At 40.3% G+C, this 26,929-nt stretch overlaps 1 pseudogene; it reads left to right on the forward strand.

Annotated features, from left to right (window-relative positions):
* The first annotated feature begins 11,415 nt into the window (after positions 1 to 11,415).
* On the forward strand, positions 11,416 to 13,049 carry LOC139021245 (ras-related protein Rab-11B pseudogene; annotated as a pseudogene).
* The last annotated feature ends 13,880 nt before the right edge of the window (positions 13,050 to 26,929 follow it).

The following is a 26,929-nucleotide window of genomic DNA, read 5'->3' on the forward strand; positions in this document are numbered from 1 at the left end:
TTTGTGGTATTACTTTACTGAGTACAATTTAATTGATACTTGTTTTTTTGTGATAAAAATGCACATATTTTATAAGATAAGTTTGGGTTAAAGATTAAAACATAAAAGGATTACATAATTGAATACTAAAGAATCAACAGCAGCCCTGAAACTTGAATGGGTCTACCTATGGACTTAGCTACTGAATAATGCCTTTTTTGGCTTACAAGTACCTAACTGTGCTTATGCTGCATGATTATTATGATGACTTAGTTTAATTTGTATAAACTCTAATGTTCTTAAACTATAAGCTCCAAACTACCTTTTATATCTGCATAATTATTATTTTGTTGCATAATAACATCATTGTTCATTTGCATTTAGGTGGCTTTCCCCAACATTCTCATGAACAACAACCAGAGAAATAAAATGCAAGTAACCAAGTTTTAGTAGCTAACTAAAATTCAAATTTAACTTCAATATAAAAATTCCAACATAAATTAAAAATTAATTTGTAATGGACATTAGTCCTTTTTGGCCCACCTGTGATCTTCTGGAAGCCTTTCCTGTGTTTGGGGAGTTTACTGTATTCACTCCCTTCCTTAAGATAGAGACTAGAAACTTGCTTTGCCAGTGTGTCTCAAAGCTAAGGCAGGCACTGGTTCCTGGGCTCTTTATATCACTACGGTGTCGGGTGAATTTCCCGCCAAAATATAAGATGGCGCGGGCAATTATTTAGGTTTCCCGCGCAAAATCAGAGTTAGTTTAAAATGCCTATATCTTTTGAAGTATGGGTTCGATTGAAATGAAATTTTCGGTTTCTTGTGTAAAAAATGAAAATTTATTCAATCACAGACATTTTTTTTATCTATTCAGTACATAAATAATTCGATATATATAAACTAAATACGAAAAACCCAAAAAATACTTATTACCTAAAAATATACACATATTTTTAAAGTTTAAAATAAAATTTTCATAATAAATCAAAACAAATAGAAATTAATAGTTTTTTAGCGTATGATATTTTTCAAAACACGCCCCTTTATGTAGAGGTATATTGCAAAATTTGCACATGTAGCGTGTCTCACTGCGCAATTTATGAACGGAACATACGCGACACCTTCTCAAAATGTTTTTCTTTTTTCCACTTCCGACAATTGCCTGTAACGTATGCTTTCTCATGTCCATCGATAGCCTGCATGGTGGATCAGATGTAGGTGGTTTAGCCCGCATTCCAGAAGTAGACGGTACTGGTTGAAGGTCTGGAACAATGTCCATGTCCTCTGGAATATCATCCGTCAACCAGTGGATAGCTGTTTGTTTCAAAAACATTTTAAAACCCATTTTTCTTTGCCTCACTGATTTGTAAACTGCATAAGAATTAAATAATGCGCAATTTATCATATACATTGCCAACCTTTTTGTCCATTTGACCGTCCTCCGCAATATCGAATAATATGAAAGGTATTGGTCGGCCCGGTCAACACCTTTCATATGTTTATTGTAGTCAATGAGTGCATTCGGTTTGACAATTTTCTTTTTTGATGTTCTGTCAATATTCTGACTTTCTTCCATCTCCGCAGAATGAATCGAAGAAATCAGGTATACAGGCTTTTTTGATTGCCACACTTGTAACAATATATCATTTTTCCTTATAAATTTTGTTTCACCTTTTTTCAAAGAAATTGTTTGAAAATCTTTAGGTATACCTCGATTTTTCCGGATTGTTCCACATATTCTGAATTTGTTTTTCATAAGTGCTTCACAATTTGCGACGCTATTATAATAATTGTCCATATATATATGGTACCACGAATCAGTGTATGGAGACACTACTGTTTGTATCGTTTCCAATAATCGCTTTCCTTCGCCGCAATAAATTTCCATGTTACAGATATATCCTGTATCACTTTCGCACAACAAACGAACCAATATTCCATATTTAACGATCTTGCCAGCATTATATACCCTAAAGAATAATCTTCCCCTCCAAGGTACGATCCCTTCATCTAGTGATAATTGCTGATGAGGTTTGTAAATATTTATAAATTTAGGCACAAAATAATCTAGTACTGGTCTCACTTTGCAAAGTCTATCTGATTCATTTACGATATCCGCATTATTATTGAAGTGCTAAGCTTTCCATATCTGTCGGAACCTGTCTCTCGTCATCGTTTTACCAAAATATGGCGTCTCCGTCCATGGCTCTGTGGTCCAATAGTCATCTCTTCTATCTTTGCGCACCTGTCCCATGAGAACAATTAACCCTAAAAACTTCTTCATCTCTTGAGGGGTTATATCTTTCCACTTTAGGCTTTTTTTTGAAAGTTTGAAATTATTCCTATTTTGATTATAATACCTGTTTGACTCCTCTACAAGAAATTCAAAAAAATCATCTCCGATAAATAATTTCACGGCATCTTCTATATTATTTATAACAGCATCTGTGTTTAATCCTTGATGCCCTAAAAAATCTTCTAAGACCGGTGGATTATCAACATGCGACCATTCTTCTCTCCCGCCTTCTATATCTGACTCTGAGTCAGAGCTGGAGCTCGAAATTCTTCGTCGCCTCAATGTCCTGGGACGCACCATTACTTCATCATCACTAGAATCTTCATCACTTGTACTCGCATTTTCAAGATCGCTATCACAAGAATAATTGGACAACTTGTCTGCACAAAACTCATCATCACTATAGTCTGAATGCTGCGACATTCTAGGTTAAAGCAAATAAAAATAATACTAACTGAAAATAGCGGTACTCCGATAGATATCTGATATAAAAAAATAATTATTATGCGAACACTTTGCGGAACGATTTTATTTTATTTGGTTAAAAAATTCTATATGAATGTCTTTATCACAATATATTTAAATATTTAAACACGTAATAATATTCACAAAACTCAAAACTAAAGACGTCCGGACACAAGAAGTATTTCTCAATAACTATTCTCTTTGCATGGTGAGATATCCAGGGATATCGGTTATAAAATGAGAAAACAATACATTGGTACCCTAACGGTATTGTACTCGACCAGCGCCATAAAGTGTTCTCTACTTACAAGGGATTTTTATGATACCTATTACCCCAATGGGTATGAAACGGTTCGCATACGCAGGTAGGTATCTTTGTGAACGGCAAACAAACAAATATTTGGTAATACGCAGTTACAATCGGCCCGAGTTTACACGTTTCCCGCACTCCACCGCAAATCTATATGAACCGAGTTAAGACGGCTCCCGCGGAGTACGCGCAATTCACGCGAGCCGACTTAACTCGTTTCCCGCAATCCAAGTGATATCAGACTAGAGGCACGGTACACAAAATTTGTGCACTGGGGGGAGGGTCCCTCAGCACAGCCTGCACCCTCTCGCAGTCCAAGAGCCCTCGGGGGAGCAGGCCTAAGCCGGCAGTCGGACATCCTTAGTGCTGCCACGGAGCAACCTGCATTGAACATCTACCCCCTGGATGTCAGTGCATGTCCTAGCGACTGGTCGTTCTGCCGTTTGGTCAATTTGCATATTAGCTTTTTAGTACATAAGATGTGCCACCCCAAGGCTTCAGCTTGGAGCAGAGCTTGTACAGGAGATGTTCTCATGCTGGCCAGGGTTGGCACAGTGTTAGTGTTTGGGCAGTGGTAGCAGAGACCTTGTCATCCCATAGTGGCATGTATTGTAGTAGGATCGTATGTGTTGCAGGGAAGTCTTTGGAGCAGTTTCTAGATGTGATTTAGGAGTTTTCTTGCTTTATATAAAACCTCCGAATGTGACTGGGGCCTTTCTGGAGATTCTGTTTGCTATCTGGTTTGTTGATTTGTTTTTTGGGGGGAGTGAGGGTAGATTTCTTCAATTTAAACAAGCTGAGTGAGTTCTCTTTATTTGCGACTAAGAACAACTGATGATAAACAATTTGATACTAGAGTTGCAAATGACAAATCCTAAAAAATGGAGATGTAGGAGAGGAGAAGCCATTATCCTAGGTTAGTTGGTGAAACTAGTTATTAGTTAGCAAAACATCTTGCCAAACTGTTAACTGGACTTCAGGGTACAGACCTGACTGCTATTAAGGGAAATAATGAGGGAGCTGCAGAGTGTTGGCATGTGTCTGGTCACTTCTTAGGCAGCTGTGTTGGTGCCAAACTGCGTAGGTTCAAATCCTGGTTCAGAGTATTTTACTGTGTGACCAGGTGCCTCGCCTGAAAATAGAAATGCCAATCATTCCTACTTCTTAGGATTATTGGGAGTATTAAACAACTCATACATGAAAAATAGTATCACAGAAGTGTTGAAACAGCCATTGCAAACTACAAAGTCCTGCAAGAGAGCAATTAAGTCAGACTAAAGGAAGCTGGTTTGAAAGCAGTGGGAAGAAAACAGCCTTGCTAAGAGAAACTCTCTGTTGCAACCTGTATAGTCTGGGTGGATTGAGAGTTGCAAGGCTTGCAGTGGTTCTCAATCTTGGCTGCACATTAGAATCACCTGGGAATCTTTTTAAAATCCTGATTTCTGGGCCTCGTCCTCCGGAAATTCTGTTTCTTTGTTATGGGGTGAGGCCACAACATTAGTAACAAAGAAACAGAATTTCCGGAGGACGAGGCCCAGAAATCAGGATTTTAAAAAGATTCCCAGGTGATTCTAATGTGCAGCCAAGGTTGAGAACCACTGGCTTAGAGTCTGCTAACTTGAGAAAACCTACCATAATTGAAACAACCGGGGGCCCAGCAGCAGCTGTAGCGGGAGTTGAGATTAGAGGTTGTGGTCTTGTAAACATAAAATTGAAGATGTTGCTTTCCCACTTCAAATAATGGCTTTGAATTGACAATAGCCAGTAAGGTAGGGAGAAGGGACTGGACACAGCCCCAGATACCACCTGCTTCAAGACAAAATGCTCAACTTAAAGACCATGAGTAAGATCTTTGTGTTGACTTGAGCATGGAATGTGCAGGTATCCTAATTCTTTTCTGCCTTTGTATGGTAGGTCATTGGTTAAGGGTAGATAACCTGGCTTTTTAGCTGTAGGTGAGCACTGTGTAGGGCCACATGAACCTGATCAAGAAAACTGCATTTCACCCAGATACTTTGGACTGGAAGAGACTTGAAGTCATCTTCTGTAGGTTGGGGGTGAGTGCCCTTAAAGTTTATGTATGGGGAGAACAATGAATATTTGGGGGGAACCAGAGAGGTCAACAGTGGCAGACAGCACATATCCCCAAACTCCTCCTCCTCCCCTTATGCCTTTCTTCTAAAGGCTAGAAAAATTCTTATGTGGAGCTAGGGGTGGCCATGTGCCATTTCTAGCCAATGAGGTGTAAGTGGTAATGTAGGTTACATTTAGGTAGTTTTACAAATGCTTTTTACTTTCCCAGTTAAGCCATGGCAGCCGTTTAGTGAACTTCAGGTGATTAGCCAACATGCCAGGGATTGTGGGAGGAAAGGCCTGGTCACATTAGTGAGGTGCTGCAAAGCCCTAGGTATAACTCTTCTGGGTGAGAAACTGAGCCATTGTCTGGTGGTCTCTTAGGCTTGTAGGCAAATTTACCTCTTGCTGATACAGTCTGTCTGCTTCCCAAAATGGGTGCAATCAGAAGCGGGGGATGGGGAGGTTGCAAATAATTAAAAATCACCTATTAGTATAAAACTTTGCAGTCTATATTTTCTCATAGTTTGCTTTTCCTATAAGTAGTCCCTACCTAAGCTAAAAGAGTATTCAGTTTCTTAGTTCATTTGAATTCAACAAGCATTTTTTTGTCAATTACTATATGTGTAAGTATTGCTTTTAGTACTAGGAATAAAAAAATGAATAAGGTAGTAATCCTTGCTTTCAGAGATTATAGTTTATTTCAGAGAGACAGACACACAAAGGCAACACAGTACAAGGTAAAGCATGCTAAAACAAGATGTGGCTTGACTGAGCTTTTTAGGGTTAATGACAGTTTTTATCTCTAGTCCCGGTATCTGGTACACAATACTGGTATCTTGGCAGTAAATCTGCCAGTCCTATATAATAAAAGCCTAATATGCTAAGTGTCCAGTCATCCGTTCAGCCAATCAAAGCGTAAATGCTAATAATATGCTAAGACTGCTCAACCATTTGCTATGACCTGCACTGACCACCAGGGGGCAGACACTTCGACTGGTAGGTTAGCTTGCTGCTGGGGTCCAGCCAATCAGGACTGAGCTACAAGGGCAGACACGCCCTGGAGCCCTCCCGTGGTCCCTCTCTGGCTAGGCTGGCCAACCTCCTGCGTCCCTCCCTTGCACTGGTGGGGTCCCTCGGCCTGGCCTGCGCCCTCTCACAATCCGGGACCCCTCGGGGGAGGTTGGAGAGCCGGTTTCAGCCCAGTCCTGCAGGCCAGGCCTAGGGACCCACTGGTGCATGAATTCGTACACTGGGCCTCTAGCATGTATATAGTACTGAGAGCTCAGAGATGACAGTAGATTTATTTGTTAGGAGTGGTAAAGTCTAAGGCAATCAAGAAGAGGTGATTTTGCTAGGTCTTGAAGGAAGAGTAGGGATTGCCAGCTGGAAGGCAAGAGGAGGGCTTTCCAGATGGAACTGCAGGGGAAAAACAAAGGGTTAATGGTACCAAACCTGTCCGTCATTGCTGCCTTGTGGTCTTCAAACACTGGGCTAGTTCTGATTTGATCTCCTTCTCTATTACTCTTCTACCATATTTTTAAAAAATAAACTATTTTAGATACAAAGGATCACTGTAACAATAGTATAATTCCCTTACACTGAATTTCCTATATCACTAATATCTTACATCAGTATGATACATCTGTCATAATGAACTAATATTAGCACATTATATATTTTATAGGATATGTATATTATTAGATATTAGACACTATTCAGAATTCCTTAGTGTCTACCTAGAGTTCTTTTTCTGTTTTAGGATCCCATTTAGGCTAGCACATTCCATTTATTTAGACTTATTTTGTTAGGCTCCTCTTGACTATGATAGTTTCTTAGACTTCCCTGTTTTTGATAACTTTGAGAGTTTTGGTACTAGTCAAGTATTTTGTAAAATGTCCCTCAATTGGGATTTTCTTGATGTTTTTCTCATGGTTATACTGGGGTAATGTTTTTTTGGAGAGGATACTACAGAGGAGAAATGCCATTCTCATCACACAATATCAAGGTTAACACTATAAACGTGTCTCTATGGATGTTTACATTGATCAACTGACTGAGGTAGTATTTGTCGGGTTCTCTACTGTAAGTTACTCTTCCTTTACATGCGCTACTCTGGAAGTAAGTCACTATGTACACATAGTGCTCACACTGAGAAATGGGTGTTATGTTCCACCTCCTTAAGGTGGAGTAGCTATATATATTGTTTGGAATTCTGATAAGAGATTTGTTTATTCCCCCCTCCCCCATTTTATTTTATTTATTCAATTATTTATATCAGTATGAATTTACGGATATTTATCTTTTACTCCAATATTACTTTATTTTGTGGCTCCAGTTGTTTCAGCTTTGGCTATTGGAAGCTTTTTCAGTTGGCAACTGGATCCCTTTGGCCTTTGACATCCCCCTTCTGGTGTAGTGTTTGATGGTTGGTTGTTCTTAGTATTTCCTTACTCTCTGGTACTACAAGATGCCCCAGGCTCATCTGGTCTGATTCCTGCCCCAGTCCTAGAATCAGCCTTTCTCCAAGGCTGGAGAATGGTATTAGGAACCAAGATCCGAGCATTAAGTGTGTTCATTGCTATTGGGGTGTTCTTGCTTCTAGACCCTCTCAGCTAATAGAGCAAGGAAATATATATGTGTAGAATAATCCATGCATATGTGACCATCTGTATATTAAGGTAAACATGAGTTGACACTGATGTTTCCAACTCTCATTCCTTCTACATGTGTCATCTTGCCTCCTCCCCCTTGCTTATCTGTAACCTCCCATTCCAACAGTGAGAAGCCCAACTCCCGCCTTCCGCCATCCGTTTACTTAATTGTTCAATTCCATTACATACATGCATAGCACTTTCAGAATCGTTGACCCATATCCTTGTGGGAAATGACTTTATCAACCTGAGTACAGTGCCTAAGGTACAGTTTATCATGCCTTTATAGTCTAACAGACTTCACTTGTTTCCAAAACTACTTAGTCAACACTTTATTCCCCAACCCCACCCTTCATAATACATTTAGAATTATTTGTCACATTGTGCTTTCAACTTGGGATTCCCAACCAACTAAATGAGTTTTTTTAAAATGTATATATATTAAGGTTTTCTCTTTGAGCTGTGAAGTTTTAGAGGTTTGACTAATGCTTTAATGTCTTGTATTCACCATTACTGTATCATACCCTAAAAACATTCTCTGTGCTGTATCCAAATCTTTCCCCCTCCTCATGCCTGGCAACTACTTCTCTGTTTACTATCTCTATAGTTTTGTCTTTTCCAGAATGTCATATTATTGGAATCATATAATATACAGCCTTTTCAGACGGGCTTTCTTCACTTAGCGTTGTGCTTTGTAGAGTCATCCATGTCTTTTTGTGGCTTAATAACTTGTTTTGTTTTGTTTTACAGCTTGTTTTTTATTGGTGATTAATCTGTTTTCTGGATTTACCACACTTTTTTCATTCCCCTATTAAAGGACATCTTGGTCACTTCCCATTTGGGATAATTATGAGTAAAGCTGCTGTAAACATTTGTGTGCAATTTTTTTGTGGACATCAGTTTGTACATTAGTTGGGTACATATCTAGGAGTGTGATTGCTGGATTGTATGGTTAGACTGTTCAGTTTTGCCTTTCCCATATTTTCTTTTTTTAATAATTCTTTATTGTTGGAAGTATTGCATATGTCCCCTTTTTCCCCAATGACCCTCTCCAGCCTGCCCCTGCCCCCACCCCAGGCCTTCACCACCCTGTTGTCTGTGTCCATGGGTTATGCATAGATGCATACATACAAGGTCTTTGCTTCTCCCATATTTTCTAACTCTCCCTGTATGGCTACTTTTTTTAAGCATATAAATATTCTTAAATTTCTTCCTTCTTTAGGGGAAAAAAGTCAAACCCTTGAATTTTTAGCTTGGTCTACTTCCCAGGACTCCTACTCCTTTTCACAGCTAGGCTTTTCAAAGAATCACCTACACTTACTGTCACCTCTTCATCCCACACTTAAGGAATGGGGTTTATGAGTTAGACCTCTACTTCCTCCAGGCCTCCTCAATTGCTGTTAAAGATCATGGGATCTGGTTAGTTCTCTTTCTTCACCTTTTATGGCATTTGATGCAGTATAACCACTCCTTTCCGGAAGCCTGTGACCACTCTTCCTGTCACTGTTTCCCTTTATCTCTCACCGTTCACCCTCTTCCTAGATGAGTTTACCTACCCTCTTGGCCTTTAGTTTCTACTATGACTAACACGTATCTTTGTCTCAGTATATTACAGTTTCAGATCTGTATGCCTATTAGATGTTCCCCACCCACCTCGAACACATCCCAAACTGCACTTGTTACCATAGGTAGCTAGTTATTGAAAGGAAGAGAGCAAGAAAAGTCAGAATTGATATGTTACATACTCTAACTTAATTCCAGGAAAAGAAACCATGATATACAACTGGCTCAGCTGAGAATAACATACAAAATGTAATACTATAAATGCTAATTTGTCTTCTAATGTTGCTTTATGACTAATTTGAAAGATTGAATAGAGAGGGACAGGAAAGGGTTCGAAGGCTAAACTTTACATATTCTAGGAAGTTAGGGGATTATTAAAATTCTCTTTGTCTCTCCCATATTGGATTCTCTGCTGGATCCTACCTCTTCATTTTTTTTTTTATTTCTTTTTTAATTTCCTCGCTCCTTTTGGTGAAACTTATCCTCTGGTAGTTTCCTGAAAAAAAGAAATGAGAGATACATTTTTTTTTGAGACCTTGCATCTGAAAATATCTTAATTCTGTCATCATACTTAATTGATAATTTGACTAAATATGTAATTCTTGGTTAAGAAACATTTTCCCTCAAAATTTTGAAGGCATTGCTACATTGTCCTCTTCCTATATTGCTTGGAAGAAAATCAATGCCGTTCTTTATGACCTATTTTTCTAGCCTCTGGGGGGTTTTGGAGCCTCAAGTTTTGTGATTATATGTCTTGATGAACATCTATGCTGCTGGGTATTAGGAATGGATTCTTTCCATCTGGAAATTCATGTTCTTTGAATTCATATGCTGTAAATTTTTCATAATACTTATTTAATAATTTCCTCTCCTTCATATCTTCATTGTATCTCTACCTGGAGCATTTATTTATTTATTTATTTATTTATTTATTTATTTATTTGGAGCTTTTATTAGTCAGTTTGTTTCTAGATTGGTCTTTCTATCTTTTTTATTTGCTGACCTCTGATCAATACGATATAGAAGTGCTGAGTCCTGGACCAGGACCTTAATCAGCTGTGGGCAAACTACAGCCCACGGGCCGGATCCGGCCCGTTTGAAATGAATAAAACTAAAAAAAAAAGACTGTACCCTTTTATGTAATGATGTTTACTTTGAATTTATATTAGTTCACACAAACACTCCATCCATGCTTTTGTTCCGGCCCTCCGGTCCAGTTTAAGAACCCATTGTGGCCCTCGAGTCAAAAAGTTTGCCCACCCCTGGTCTAGATGTATCTAAATTATAGGGCTGCATGTATTTTTTAAAAAATATATTTTTATTGATTTCAGAGAGGAAGGGAGAGGGAGAGAGAGAAACATCAATGATGAGAGAGAATTGTTGATTGGCTGCCTCCGGCATGCCCCGCACGGGATTGAGCCCACAACCCAGGCATGTTCCCTGACTGGGAATCGAACCTTGACCTCCTGGTTCATCGGTTGATGCTCAACCACTGAGCCACATGGGCCAGGCTGTTTTATTTTTTAAAGCATGATATTCTAAGGATTTTTAGATCTTTTGAAGACCAGTGAATTTAATAATGACATTTTATATAAATGCACATATATTGACAATATAGAAAAAAATAGCAATTTCCTTTTAGAAATGTATTCTTCTTACCCAGTTCTGTTATTAAGATAATTGTTAAGGAAGAGCAACACATAAACCCTATTCTGTGAAATGCTGTTTAGTAAGCCTCCTTTGTTTCTGTTATCAGCTAGACAGTTACAAAATCGATTTAATGTTTTAAAAGTAACCTAAAACTTTTTTTTTAAGTGTGAGAACAGGAAAGATTAGGGAAATATTTTATGGGTTCATACAACTATGATAACAAAGGAAAACAGTGTTGTTACATTATTGTCCCTTTAAAAGTTATAAGGTCTGCAGATATTTTTAAGTATGTTTCAGGACACCAGCTACTTCCAGATTTGGTAACAGCTGGGTTTTTTTCTTTAGCAACTACCTTTCCCCTCCTCTGCACTCTCACACGATACTAAAAATACCTCTTCCTCTGCCTGGTGCACTTTTCTCCCATTGGTGAAGTGTCCTTTTCAAAGTTTCTGATAAGCTAAGGCACTGTCCCCCATGGAAGAGTTCATAACAGAGCCTGTGGGACAGGTGTGTGGCTTTTGAAACTAGAAGTTACATGAAAGGAGGAAGTTGGTGTACAGTAATGGAGTGGCTAAGGGAATATTATTACCGATTTATCTTGGAAAAACAAGGAACAAATAGAATCAAAATCTGATAATTTGAAAAAAGTCTTAAGTTAGCAAAGACACACTTGGCAGTTATTTACAGTACTGTTTTTAGGGTCATGAATAAGAACGAAAAAAACAAAACCATACTGATGCTGTATCACTTCAGTAATAAACTGATGGCAAGTCAGTAAACCATCCTAGATGAGTATGGATATATAGGTATTTTATGAGGAGCCAACTGTATTGAGTCATAGTTATTACTGAAATTTGAGTTGAAAAGTAACTTTAGGGCTATAAAACTATTCTGTTTTTAATTTTAGTCATATTAATAATAAAGTCACTAAGTGCTCAAAGACTCAAAGCAAATTATAACAGCCCTCTTCCCCACCAATCCTGTTTCCCAAAGAAAAATGTTGCACTCTGGGGTGTTTGTGGTGGGGCTGCGGAGTTGTGGATCCCGACGGAAGCACCAGGACAATGGGGACCCGGGACGACGAGTACGACTACCTATTCAAAGTGGTGCTCATCGGGGACTCGGGTGTGGGGAAGAGCAACCTGCTGTCCCGCTTTACCCGCAACGAATTCAACCTGGAGAGCAAGAGCACCACTGGTGTGGAGCAGTGATTCCCAAAGTGGGCGCTACCGCCCCCTGGTGGGCGCTGCAGCGATCCAGGGGGGCGGTGATGGCCACAGGTGCATTTGTTTTAACTTTTTTTGTATTACCTTTCTATTCTGAGTTCAATAAATAGTTTCATAATTTCAAACTTCAATGTTTCTAATTTACACCTTTCTTTACTATATTTTACGAAAAAGGTAGAAACATTAATACATATATCTTTCTGTTTAATTGCTATTAAAATTTAAAAAAAAATTAATTTCCAGGGGGCGCTGAGTAATATTTTTTCTGGAAAAGGGGCGGTAGGCCAAATAAGTTTGGGAACCACTGGTGTGGAGTTTGCCACCCGCAGCATCCAGGTGGACGGCAAGACCATCAAGGCGCAGATCTGGGACACCGCTGGCCAGGAACGCTACCGCGCCATCACCTCCGCGTACTACCCAGGTGCAGTGGGTGCACTGCTGGTGTATGACATCGCCAAGCACCTGACATATGAGAATGTGGAACGCTGGCTGAAGGAGCTGAAGGACCATGCTGACAGTAACATCGTTATCATGCTGATGGGCAACAAGAGTGACCTGTGCCACCTGCGGGCTGTGCCCACTGATGAGGCCCGAGCCTTCGCAGAGAAGAACAACATGTCCTTCATTGAGACCTCAGCCTTGGACTCCACCAACATAGAGGAAGCTTTCGAGAACATTCTCACAGAGATCTACCGCATCCTGTCACAGAAGCAAATTGCAGACCGCGCAGCCCATGATGAGTCCCCTGGTAACAACGTGGTGGACATCAGCGTGCCACCCACTACTGATGGATAGAAACCGAACAAGCTGCAATGCTGCCAGAACCTGTGACTGCCCCGTGCCTCGTCCAAATATGCATGCGTGCACATCCTCATCCTTCGCCTGCCCCTCATCATGATGTCTTCTCTGACCTGACCTTCTCTGTCACTCTGTGACTGGCTTCTACCCCTCCACTGAGCTCTGCAGAAAAAAAAAAAAAAATGTTGCACTCTTGTAACTGTCTTTTTATGGTATTTATTTTCCTATTTTTAACTCCATTGCTTATAGTACTATTTCTTGATTTATTATTTTTAAACATTTTTCTAACGATTTTTTTGTTATCGGAGAGAGGAGGATTTATTCAGCTCTCTAAACTGAACTGTTCATGTCCCATTTCTCCTCCTCAATTCTTCTAACATATTTACATCAAATTTTACTTTAACAAAATATATTTCCCTAGGAACTTCATGAGAATGTTGTTCTTTTGGTAAAGCAGTAGTCACTGCTAACTTACTAGTACATAAGTATAATTCATGTATGATCCAGGGAATATATTATGATTATTTTCTTATATAACTTTTGGGTTTTCCTAGAATTAAATAATTGCCCAGTTTTTAAAAATTGTTTAGTACAGTGGGGCCTTGACTTGCGAGTTTAATTCGTTCCGAGACCGAGCTCCTTAAGGAGCTCGTTAAATTACTCTGTCAACTCAATGCAAAAAATCGGCTGGTATCTCAAAAAAACTCGTTAGTCGGGACACTCGTAAGTCAAGGCCCCACTGTATATGTACTTAAAATTTTAAGTTTTGGGTTGTTTTTTTTGTCATTCTCCCATTGGTTTTTATCTGTCATTCACTCCTTTCTCTCCAGGTCAGGTATATCAGTTAGTCTATCAGCCTTGTATTTTTCCTGAAGATGCCCCCATCAGTACCCTGGCCTTCTGCTCCAATTCAACACCAGTGCACAATCGGACCAGGGAGGGACGTGGGTGGTTGGCCAGCCAGGGAAGGACCGTGGGAGGGCTTCAGGGCATGTCCGGCCCATCTCGCTCAGTTCTGATCGGCCGGACCCCAGCAGCAAACTAACCTACTAGTTGGAGCATCTGTCCCCTGGTGGTCAGTGCACATCATAGCGAGCGGTTGAGTGGCCTTAGCATATCATTAGCATATTATGCTTTGGTTGAATGGACGAGTGGACACTTAGCATATTAGGCTTTTATTATGTAGGATGCGGCTGGTTTCTAAACAGTGTTCCATCAGACTTCTGAGATACTACATTTTATTTTAATTCTTATGGTTTATGCTGAGAAGTATGATGCTACTCTGGTTTTTCTTTAAATATGACATGTCTGCCCTGGTTGGTATGGCTTATTTGGGCATTGTGTCTGACCAAAAGATTGCTGGGTTCAATTCCTGGTCAGGGCACATGCCCAGGTTGCAGTCTCGATCCCCAGTGTGGGGTGTGTAGGAGGCAGCCAGTCACTGATTCTCTGTCACCATTAATGTTTCTATTTCTCTCCCTCTTTCCCTTCCTCTTTGAAATCAATAAAAATATATTAAATAAGTAAATAAATAAATGTCTCTCTGGAAACATTTAGGATCTTTATTCGCAATATTCAGAAATGTCATGTGGTTGGCCCTTTCAATCTAGGAACTTGTGTTTTTAAGGTCTGAGAAGTTAATCTTGTATTATGTATTAAGTATTATTGAGTATTATTATTGCTTCATCATTTAGTTTTCTTTTTCTTAAACGTCAATCAAATATTGGATCTTAAACTCTTTTTGAAATGTTATTTTGATATACTGTCTCCCTCCCTCCCTCCCTTCCTTCCTTCCTTCCTTCCTTCCTTCCTTTCTTCCTTCCTTCCTTTGTCTTTTTTTAACATGGCATCCTGGTCTTTCCTTTATCTCTTTGAGGATATTAATGAAGTTTTCTTTGTTTTATTATTTCAACAAATATTTATTAAATAGCTACTATGTATAGGCAGTTGTCTAAGCACTTGGAATACATATATGGCCAAAATAAGCAACAACAAAATAATAAGCCACCCTGACTTATGGAATATTGCTGGTTACTTACCCTAATATCCATTTATACACCCTTTCCTTGGAAAGAGCCCCAAGTTTTAGCTGGATACAAGCTATTCAAAAAGGGCTACATTCCTCAACTGGTATTTGGATGGTGACCTTCGATCCCCCACCCCCATTTAGTTCAGCAAACTTTTAAAACTCCCGTTTCAGCCTGAGGCCTAGACTTTACCCCTTAGTTGAGTCAGTGCCCTCAAACTCAGAGCTTCCTGGATTATCTTTCATATGTCTAACAAAGCCCCTGATCTCATGCCCTGTATACTTTTCTATCCTCACCTCTCACCATCCCCCCCCCCCCCCCCATTTCACATTCAGGGCAGCCACACTGAACTTTTCATAGTTCTGCCTATGTGGCTTCAAAGCATTTGTTCCACTTCACCCTGGGTAATTTCTGCTTATTCTTCAGGCTTTAAGGCTTAGTTTAATAATGCCTATTAATACCGGTCAGCCTGTATATATGTCATATGTATACACATATACATGTAAGTACACTCCACTCTAGGTGTGGGCTCTGTTCCCATTACACCCTTTGTCAGCCTATAATATCATAGCACTTGTCACACCATGGAGCTTGCATGGCTGCAAATCTACCCTCACCAGACCATAAAATTCACAAGTGCAAATCCTGCCAATATGCCCAGTACCAGCTGGCACATAATAGGCTCTGAAATATCTATTTAATGAATAACAACTTCTTTGAGCTCTGAACATTTTTGGTGTGGCTTTTGGGTAAAAAATTATTCTTCACCTCTTTTACTAAGTTGTGGGAAGCCATTCACTGCCGATACTATCATGAGAGTACACCAAGGAACATGGAAGGCTGATGCTAAGCACCTCATCTATTGAGATAGTGGTGGCTCAAGGCAATTCCCTAACCTGGTAATCCTTTTACTGTTTACCAAACTTTACCTTTCATATGCCTATATGCATTGCTAAAGGGCAAATGTGTATTCAAGTAAATAAATGGACTGGCCAGAGGTCAGTGTGCTCTTCACGAAAGAGATACCACCTGGCCCCCACCCCTTAATAATTCATATTTCTGGTCTAGTGTTTTCATTTGTGCGTCGGCCCCTCCTTCAGATCCTGAACCCAGCCGTGCAGATTGCGGCAATCAGTAGGTGATTTTTTTTTTTTTTTTTTTTTTTTTTTTTAGTAAGTGATGTTTTAAGAGAATTAAAAGATGTATAAGTGAACTCAAAGGAAACTTTTGATTTTATTTTTAAAACATTTTTAGTTTCTCTTCTAACCTCTGCCATCACTAAAAAAGGGTTTCTGTATCTGACATTTGAAGTGTGGCAGTGATTCACCTGAGGCATTAATGTAATTGAAAACAGATGAATGGAGTCATGCAGTGTTGGGAAAGGAGGAACTTGACTGCACATTCTCCTGGATTCATTGTTGCTGCACCAGAGAGGCATTGATGGATCAGGCTGTCAGCAAAGCTTGTGTTTTCTCTTCAGGTTGGCACTTGGACTTTATATCATGATGAGAAGCAAAAAGTAAGGATCTTGTTAGCTGCATTGAAAGCACTTCTCTCACCTAGAGTTAACTTCACATGGCAATTATCCAACTAAAACTGGTTGTTTTTGTTCTTTTCTTTTTGGAGTTAATGCAATTATATATCTGAAATTTTGGAACGTGGCCTTGTTCCCTTAGGTACTTTAGCCAGCTCTAAAATATATGCCCTAGTTAGCACTTGAGTGGTTTCTGGGATAGCCCAGAGGTTCCTTGCCCAGAATGGGTGGGCCCAAGGGTAGATAGAGAAGGGCGAAGAGTGATCAGGAAAGATGGAACAAGAATGAAAGAGAACCTATGTATTAGAAAGTAAACTGAGTAATCTTATTAATCAGTCAGTTTTCCTGGTCTGCCCTCCTATTGCATTTTTTAGAAGAAAGGTGGTCACAGAGAACACTACTGAATCTCAGTGGCAGGTGGAGTGAGGAAGGTTCTGGGCAGAGTTCTTTATCGCCTATAAATCAGTGGAAGAAATCAGCCATTTTCCAGCAGAACTTTCATTTCTTGAGTGAGCAGTGACATTAGAATCAAGTGGGAAAAGTAGTGTGTTCTACATGATGACTATATAAGGGTTAGGTTAGGCCTCATATTACGAAGACAGCAAACTATAACAGTAGCTGTAACTGTTACCTGGGGTTGCCATTGCAAATCCCCACAAACCAGGAGGCTTAAAACAACAAAAATGAATTCTGTCTCAGTTCTGGAAGCTGCAAATCTGAAATCAAGGTGTCAAGGTGCTTTCTGAATGCCTTAGGTCAGTGGTTGGCAAACCGCGGCTCACGAGCCACATGCGGCTCTTTGGCCCCTTGAGTGTGGCTCTTCCACAAAATACCACGTGCGGGCGCGCATGTACAGCACGTACAGTGCGATTGAAACTTCGTGGCCCATGCGCAGAAGTCGGTATTTTGTGGAAGAGCCACACTCAAGGGGCCAAAGAGCTGCATGTGGCTCGCGAGCCAAAGTTTGCCAACCACTGCCCTAGGTCATGATACTTCCTTGCCTCTTCCTAAACTTCCAGTGGTTGCTGGCCATCACTGGCAGTTTCTGGCTTAGAGATGTATCACTTGGTGTTTTGTCTTCATGTCTCTTTTTTCATAAGGCCACCAGTCATATTGGATTTAGGGCCCACCCTACACCAAGTATGATCTCATCCTGGCTAATGACATCTGTATACATACTATTGCCCACATTCTGAGGTTATGAAGAGCTCAAAATTTTGGGGGGTACAATATTAAACCCGGTACAGTAGCTTAAATAAAAGAGTGTTTTTGTCCTTCACATAAAAGTTCCAAGCTAAGCAGTCAGAGGTGGCCAGGTGAAGGTATCAGGAACACATGCTGTCTAATTTCTCTGCCATCCTTAGCATGTGCCTTCCACTTCCTGATCTGTGAAGGCTGTGTAAATTCCATCCATCATATATGCCTTCCCCCTACAAGAAGGAGAAAGAGGGGTGGAAGAAGAGTTTATGGGACACATCCCAGTTGTTCTTTAATACAGCAGTACAGTATTTCTGCTACTTTGCATTGCACAGAACTTTGTCAGATGAGTGGTTTAGCTACAAATGAGGCTGGGGATATAGCCTTTTTTTTTTTTTCTGGCAGCCTGTGTCTTGCCAAAACTTGGAAGTTATTTTCCTGTGAAAAAGAGGGTGAATGGATGTTAGGTAGGCAGCCAGAAAATTTTCCATAGAGTGGCTTGTCTTATTTTTCCCCACAGCATATAATGAAAGTAGTTCCTTAAATGAATCACCAAAAGTTACTGTGCTTGTTAAATGACTTTCTGAATGTGTTGATAATATTTTCTCTTAAAAAGTGATCCATGCTTGTAGGAATTAGAGATGGCTGAAGGGGTTGGGAAGAGGAGGAAGGGAAGAATGAATAGATGGAGCATTAGGGCAGTGAAAATATACTGTATGATCTATATTATAAAAAGCCAGTGGCCGTAACGCAGTAACGACCAAACAACCAGTCACCAGGAGGTGCATTGATGGATCTCACAGTGTGGCAGGTCTGGGGTCCCGCGGCAGTGTGGCTGGTCTGGTTCTTATGTGATTTCGTGTGCTGGGCCTCTAGTATTATAATGATGGATACATGTCATGCATTTGTTAAAATCTTAGAATGTAAAACACAAAGTGAACCCTAATGTAAACTATGGACTTTAGTTAATATGTATCAGTATTGTCCATCAATTTTAGTAAACATGCCAGACCAATGCAAGATGTTAATAATAGGGAAATGTGCAAGAGAGGGAGAAGGGGTATATGGGAACTCTGTACAGTCTGGTTAATATTTCTGTAAACCGAAAACTGCTCTAAAAATAGTCTGTTAATTAAAAAGTATAATTCCTAATTTTTTTAAAAAGAGAGATGGCTGAAGAACTCCTGAACTGACTTTTTTTTTTTTTAAGTGAAATTCAGAGCTGCTGCATGACTTTAGAAGCTCAAGGGAAGTTATGATGCTTAATGTCTACAATTTTGCAAGCATAATTGTATGTCTAAATTCCAGCATTCCCTCTCCTGCTCTAAGATTCCCCTAGTTCATAGGAATCAGTGCCCCTCAGCTCCCTGCATCTGGGTGTCACAGCCTTCTCTGTGCTACTCTTCCAAATGCATTCTCTCATGCCCTTCCTAGGAGGTATTTATTAAGCACGCCAAAGTATGGAAAGAGGTAGGGTTTCTGCAACAATCAAATAAGTTGAGATTACCAGAGGAAACAAAAAGGAAGACTGTTTTTGATGAAGACATTATATTTACTAAAAGTAAAACCTCTAGCTCTGTAAAAAGTCCTAAGGAGACAGGGACAAGGATGGAAGAGGAGAATTTTTCTTAATTCCCAGTCACCTCACTTTGAATCATCTTCACTTTTACTCAGGTCTCTGACTCACTGTGCTTATTTCTCTGTCCACCTATTCTTTTGTATTTTTTTTATTTATTGAATTTATTGGGGTGACACTGATTAATAAAATTATGTTTCAGGTGTACAATTCTATAATACATCATCTGTACACTGTATTGTGTGTTCACCACTCCGAGCCAAGTCTCCTTCTGTCGGCCCTTTACCCTCTTCTACCTCCCCCCGCACTCCTCTTTCCCTCTGATAATCACCATACTGTTGTCTGTGTCTATGAGGTGTGTTGTTGTTATTGTTTTGCTTAATCCCTTCACCTTTTTTACCAAGTCCCTCAAACCCTTCCCCTTTATCAGTTGCCAGTCTGTTCGAGGTATATATGAGTCTGTTTCTATTTTGTTATTGTGTTCATTAGATTCCACATATAAGTGAAATCATATGGGACTTGTCTTTCTCTTACTGGTTTATTTCTCTTAGATTAATTCTCTCCAACTCCATCTATGCTGTCATAAAAGGTAAGATTTTATTTTATTTTTTTTACAGCTGTCCACCTATTTTTATTAAAATTTAAAAAAAAATTATTTTAAAGAGCCCGGCCAGTGTGGCTCAGTGATTGAGCATCAACCCATGAATCAGGAGATCAAAGTTCACCCTAGTCAGGGCACATGCCCCAGGATTGCAGGTTTGATTCCCAGTAAGGGGTGTGCAGGAGGGGTGATGATTCTCTCTCATCATTAATGTTTCTATCTCTCTCCCTCTCCCTGAAATAAATAAAAGCATATATTTTTTAAAATTTTCTTTTAGAGGAAGCGGGGAGAGAGAGAGAAAGAAACATCAATTTGTTGTTCCACTTATTTATGCATTCATTGGCTGCTGCTTGTATGTGTCCTGATCAAAGATCGGACCTGTAACCTTTGTGTATTGGAACGATGCTTTAACCACAGAATTTATCCTTTTCCATGAGGAAACAGAATCTAATAATTTTCACTTTAATGAGGACTCAGTTTCTCTAGAGACTTCATATGGGCAGTTGCTTATAAAACTCATGAATGGCTCTAACTGGTTTGGCTCAGTGGATAAAGCATCAGCCTGCAGACTGAAGGGTCCCAGGTTCAATTCTAGTCAAGGGCATGTACCTTGGTTGAAAGCTCAGAGGCAACAAATCAATGTATCTCACGTCAATGTTTCTCTGTCTCTCCCCCTCCCTTCCACTCTCTCTAAACACACACATACAAAACAACAACGTGAATGCATTCACCTTGGCAATAATGGTGGTTTATAATTTCCACATTTTGCCACATCTCACCAACTATTATTTTTATAAAAATGACTATGCAAGAATAATAGCAACACTTTTTCCTCCAGGTGATTAGACAAATGCATGTTTTCTGACAAAAATAAACCTTCCTCCTTACTGATCACCCACACATTTCCTCATTATGAGCACCTAGTCCCCTCCAACTAATGATAAACTTTTTGGGTTGACCCAGAAGTTGTTTCCAAAGACGGAAATAACATTTCCAACTGTTGGGGCCATCACATCCACTGTGCTGTTTGATGGCCCTTAGTGAGCTTATGTGTGTTGAAATATTTCATCTTCCCAGGGACTAAGGGGGATTAAGATGTTAAACTTCTTTTTCAAACACGTCAATTTGGAAATATTGGGAGAGAGGGGAGAAGTGATATAAGTTGCCTTTTCCAGTGTTAAAAGATGCCATCTCTCTGCTTATCTTAATAGAGTAATAATTTAAGCCAAATTATGTGATTTGTTTGTTGACTGGGTCAGGCTTAAAATATTCAGGGAAATTATATATTTTTATACCAGTTAACTACTAAAGAATTATATATTAAATGCTTACCATTCTGCCTAGCCGATGTGGCTTAATGGTTGAGTGTTGACCCATGCACCAAGAGATCGCTGGTTTGATTCCCGGTTACGGTACATGCCTGGGTTGCAGGCTCGATTCCCAGTGTGGGGCATGCAGGAGGCAGCCAATTGATGTTTCTCTCTCATTGATCTTTCTCATTGATCTTTCTGTCTCCCTCTTTCTTCCCCTCTCTTTTCAAAATCAATAAAAAATATTTTTTAAAAATGCTTATAAAACTCATGGCACTATGAGTTAAGTAAAAATATATATCATGTTGAAAATATGGACACAAATATGGTTCTAAAATATGTCAATGATAATGCTAGTAAGCAGATGAAGGTATAATTGGCTTGATAAACATATTCAGAGTTTATAGAATATATATATTTCTCTTTTTCTGGCTCTTAGAGCCATGTTAAAACAAAAAATTTCAAAGTGGGAGCCCTTTACTAAAGCTACTTTCATCCACACCAAAACTTCAGGTGTTTGACTGACTCATACAATTTTCCTTGAAAGGAAAGTCGACTCATCCTACCCAGCCAAGGGTGGACAAAACTTTTGGTTCTAAGTCCTCATCAGTTTTCAGTTAATCCAGCCAGCCAGAGACGGGCCACTGAGCATCCTCAGTCTGATGGCAAAGCTGTGACATCAGACTTACCTATAAGACAGGATGTCGACTCTGAACTTCAGATTCATCTTGGGAGTCAGTTCATTTTAGTAAAATGCTTTAAAATCCTTAGTCCAAGATTGGTGTTTGTCTAAAACATTTACTTTGAGTAAGTTTTAAGGACTGGGATATGAAGAACCTTAAATATACAAGAAAGAATGCTTCTCCCAACCAACGTTTGATTGTTTTTTTGTTTTGTTGTGGGTTTTTTTTTAAAAACATATTTTTATTGATTTCAGAGAGGAAGGAAGAGGGAGAGAGAGACAGAAACATCAATGATGAGAGAATCATTGATCGGCTGCCTTCTGCACACCCCACACTGGAGACTGAGCTCACAACCTGTACATATGCCCCGACCGGGAATCCAATCGTGATCTCCTGGTTCATAAGTTGATGCTCAAACACTGAGCCACACCGGCCAGGCAACATTTGGTCATTTTGAAGAGGACTGAAGTCTTTAAAACCACCCTTACTGTTCGGGATCACTGGGGTAACATGACATGGCCCACTTCTTTTTCCCCACCTGCCCCTAGGAAGCACATTTTCTGCTTCCCAGCATCCAAGTTACAATTCTGTGTAATGAGATGGAAGTAGAAATATCTGCGGTCTTTCAGGGAAAGCTTTTATTTTCCTGGTAAAAGGGAAAGATTGACCTAGTGCTGCTTCTTTGTCCCAGTTCAACCTTGAGTGATGTGGCCTGATGCCTGGAGATGCAGCAGTGGTCAGACTGTGGGCAAGAAGGCCACGTAACCATGGCTGGTGGAACAGAGTACTATAGATTCACTGCACCAGCCCTGGACTGCTTACCTCCGGACTTCCTACACCAGAAAGAAGCCCTTTCTTGTTTAAGTAGATTCAGGTTTCTGTTACTTATGGACAGACATCCCTAACTGATATAGAATTGGTATCTGAAAATTAGTGACTCCCAGGATCATTTTAAAATTTAATACAGGACTTAGGAAGAATTGTTTAATTGTATTTTAACAGATGTTTAGTACAGTCTTAAATATGGTGCCTGCTGGCCAGCTCAGGGGGGTGGGGGTGGGGGTGGGAGCAGATTCAGAAAAGGAACACTGGCCTCTTGCCAGCATGTTTGGGAGGAAGCTGTCCTGTCTTCCCTACCCCACCCCTCCACTTGCCTCCCCCAGGTCTTGGCCCGATGCTGGACAATTCAGTTCCTCCCCATTTGCCTCTGGTGCCTTTCAAGCTGCTGCCCCAGCCCTGGAGCTCAGGATTGAATCTGACTGCCGGCAGAGGATCCAATAGAAGACACCAGGACCGGCAAGAAGATACGTGCCTAAGGCTGTAAATGCAGAGTCTCCACCCCATCCCATCCACCAACACCGACACTGCTGTGAGCACGATACACTTCTATGCAAAGCCACTGAAATCTGCCAGTTGTTTCTTCCAGCAACTTCCCTCTCTGATACAGGTGGGCAGCATGCCAAACACTCACACTTAGAGCATCCCTCATTGAAGGTGAACCTGACAGGTCATTAGCTCGCAGAGGCATGCACTTCTTTTTTAAAATATATTTTTATTGATTTCAGAGAGAAAGGGAAAGATAGAAACATCAATGATAAGAGAGAATCATGGATCGGCTGCCTTCTGCATGCCCCCTATTGGGGATTGAGCCCACAACCCGGGCATGTGCCCTGACCAGAAATCGAACCCTGACCTCCTGGTTCATAGGTGGACGCTCAACCACTGAGCCATGCCGGCTGGCCGGGCGAGGCATGCACTTCTTAAATAAACATCTATTCTTCCTTTTCTTTCTGTGTATCAAACACTGAGTCACAGAACAGGAAATAGAGAAGACCTGATTCTAAACAAATGTTTACTGAGAATTGATAGAACCAGTGACACAAAGAGGGACGGGACGTATTTGGAGTCCAAGCCACACAGAAATATGAATCCATATTCAGCAGCAAAGGTAGCTTTGTGATCGACTGACTCATTCATTTAACAGTTAAGCCAAGACCGGTTTGGCTCAGTGGATAGAGCGTCGGCCTGCGGACTGAAAGGTCCCAGGTTCGATTCCGGTCAAGGGCATGTACCTTGGTTGCAGGCACATCCCCAGTGGGAGGTGTGCAGGAGGCAGCTGGTCGATGTTTCTCTCTCATCGATATTTCTGACTCTCTATCTCTCCCGCTTTCTCTCTGTTAAAAATCAATAAAAATATATTAAAAAACAAAAACAAAAACAGTTAAGCATCTACAGTGAACCAGGCTCTTGGAGCTGAAGATAAAAAATGAATGTCATAGCTCTAAGCTTTGAGGAGCACAGTCCTCCAAACATCCATCCTTCATCCATCCAGTAAATGTTCATTTATCTGCTCAGTACCCGGCGGGCTCAGAGCACATGTCTTGAGAGGAAACATTCCATAAAAAGGATTATGCACAATCACTCTGCTTTTGAATAGTATCACAGATGCCAGAAGTTGGATTCAGGGAGAAATAAAATGAGTGGGGGACCTGGCCTGAGGCACTTCAGAGGGTCTGCCAACAAGAATGGTCAGGCTCTCTCCCTGTGGGGTGACCAGACCCTCCAGTGCAACTTGGGCCACCAGCCTCTCCCTCTTATTTCGTGTCTGACTAAGCACTTTCCCTGGAGGCGGTGTTTTTCTGTTTAAATCCCTATTTGCTTAGGGTGTTTGTCTCTTGTCAGTCTTCCCAGTGCCCTTATTTCCTCTCCTTTGCTTCCCAATCTGCCTTTCTCTCTCTTATTCAGAGAACTGTAATGTCAGGCCTGGCACGTCCCCTTCAAGGGCTCTAAGTCACTTTGAAGTAGATATTACTGAGGCCCAGAGAAGGGAAGGGGCTTGCCCAAGGTGAGCAAGTGTGTTGGTGATAGGAGTAGGCACTAGATCAGTGATGGCGAACCTTTTGAGCTCGGCATGTCAGCATTTTGAAAAACCCTAACTCTGGTGCCGTGTCACATATAGAAACTTTTTGTTATTTGCAACCATAGTAAAACAAAGACTTATATTTTTTATATTTATTTTATATATTTAAATGCCATTTAACAAAGAAAAATCAACCAAAAAAATGAGTTCGCGTGTCACCTCTGACACGCGTGTCATAGGTTCGCCATCACTGGCCTAGATCCAGGTCTCCTGATTCCTGACCCTTCTGGTAGAATGCACCAGTTCTGCCTTGATGAAGCCCAGGGGACAAGCTGCTCTTCTGAACCATGACTATCCTTCTGAACAGCCCACACCCTTCCTCAGAACCACTCTCTCCCAGCTCGGAGCTCACAGATTCCGTGGGAGCGGCCTCATTCCCCTGGGACCTCCCTGCGGCCCCGCAGCTGTGTTGTCTTATCCTGTGGTTAGGATGGTCTGCTTTTCATCCCGAGTAATCAGTATTCTTTCAGGAAATTACCCTTTTGCCTAAGTTCTTTTGAACTAGATATCTGCCCTTTAGAGCCCTGAGTTCTGATGATCTCTTCCAGTGGTTCTCAACCTTCTGGCCCTTTAAATACAGTTCCTCATGTTGTGACCCAACCATAAAATTATTTTCGTTGCTACTTCATAACTGTAGTGTTGCTACTGTTATGATCGTAATGTAAATATCTGATATGTAGGATGGTCTTAGGCGACCCCTGTGAAAGGGTCGTTCGACCGCCAAAGGGGTCGTGACCCACAGGTTGAGAACCGCTGTAAGACTTAGGCGCTAATGAAGTGCCCTTCATGGACTGATTTTGACTCTTGCTTTTTCTTTAATCCTCCACAGCCCTGTCCCTCTTTCTAGTCATTAGCTGTCCTTCCATCTGTGCAGCCTGTGCCTGAGGAAACTGCACAATGGCCAGGCCAAAGCCCTGAACACAATTACTGATGCCTCCAGAACATGACACCATTTTGAAATTAATTCCCTGGCCAATTCTTGAAGCCAAGGCTAAGTAAGCAACAAATGCTTTGTAATAGTTTAAAAGCTTATCTCCCATCTGGAAACTCCCTTGTGGCAGATCTATAATTTAGGTTTCTCTTTAGTTTTAAACATTTTATTGCAAAAATAATATAACCCACAATTCAGAAGGCCTGGGAAACCATTATTATGTGTGTTTTTTTGCCATCCTAATGAGGGTCTTTCTGGTCTGTAAGTAACCTTAGTGCTGTAGGACAGGACCTCCAGCTTGCTGGTAATAACATCATTGTAACTTGATTAGGTAAGTTTCTTTTAACCCTGGAAAAGTTTATATAAACAGAGGAATGTGAAGCAAATTCAGCTCAGGCTTTTGCTATTTTGGAGTTAAGTTTAGGTGACCTGTATCTGTTTGGTATTTTAAGAACTTGCAATTTTAAGAGAATGTGATAAATTTGAGTATCCAATGGACTGATCTTGTGATTCTAGTTTTAAAAATGTAATTGAGTAGACCAAGTATGTCAAACTCAAAGGCTAACACGGGCCTAATAAACAAGGTTTAAGTTTATGTGGGCCATAAAAGAACAAAAGCTTCAATTTTCATAGAAATATAGGTTTATTTCTATAGAGACATGCTGAATACAAAGGGCTGAAATAAACGAGTAATCGTTAATGTAAAATAATAGAACATTTTAATAAATATTAATATTTTTTCTTGAATATTAACCTATCAGACACCGAATAACTGCACAAATTAATAAGCATAACACAAGTAAACCTATTTTTCTTGTTCTCCGAAAGCAAAATATTTCCTGTTGCGCACACCAAACAAGTCAGTCCAAGACTAATGATGTGGCAATCGGCTGCTAAAATATTTGCTACTAGTATTAGTGGAGAGAAATGGTGCACATGCACGTAAGGCGTGTAAGGGAAATGAATGCAACACGATTATAGTAATCAGTCATTAGCGAACTGTAGTTGTAGTTAGTTGTAGTTCGTTATTAATAATTATGTATAACAGGATGTTGTAAAAATTAAGTTATGAAATGTTTATTAAAATTTTTTTTTACATACCATTATATTGGCTGGGCCGCAAAAATATTTGTT

Source organism: Myotis yumanensis, unplaced genomic scaffold, assembly GCF_028538775.1.
Source record: "Myotis yumanensis isolate MYYU_CA2020_CCGP unplaced genomic scaffold, mMyoYum1.0.hap1 SCAF_1, whole genome shotgun sequence".
In the NCBI taxonomy this organism is placed as follows: Eukaryota; Metazoa; Chordata; class Mammalia; order Chiroptera; family Vespertilionidae; genus Myotis; species Myotis yumanensis.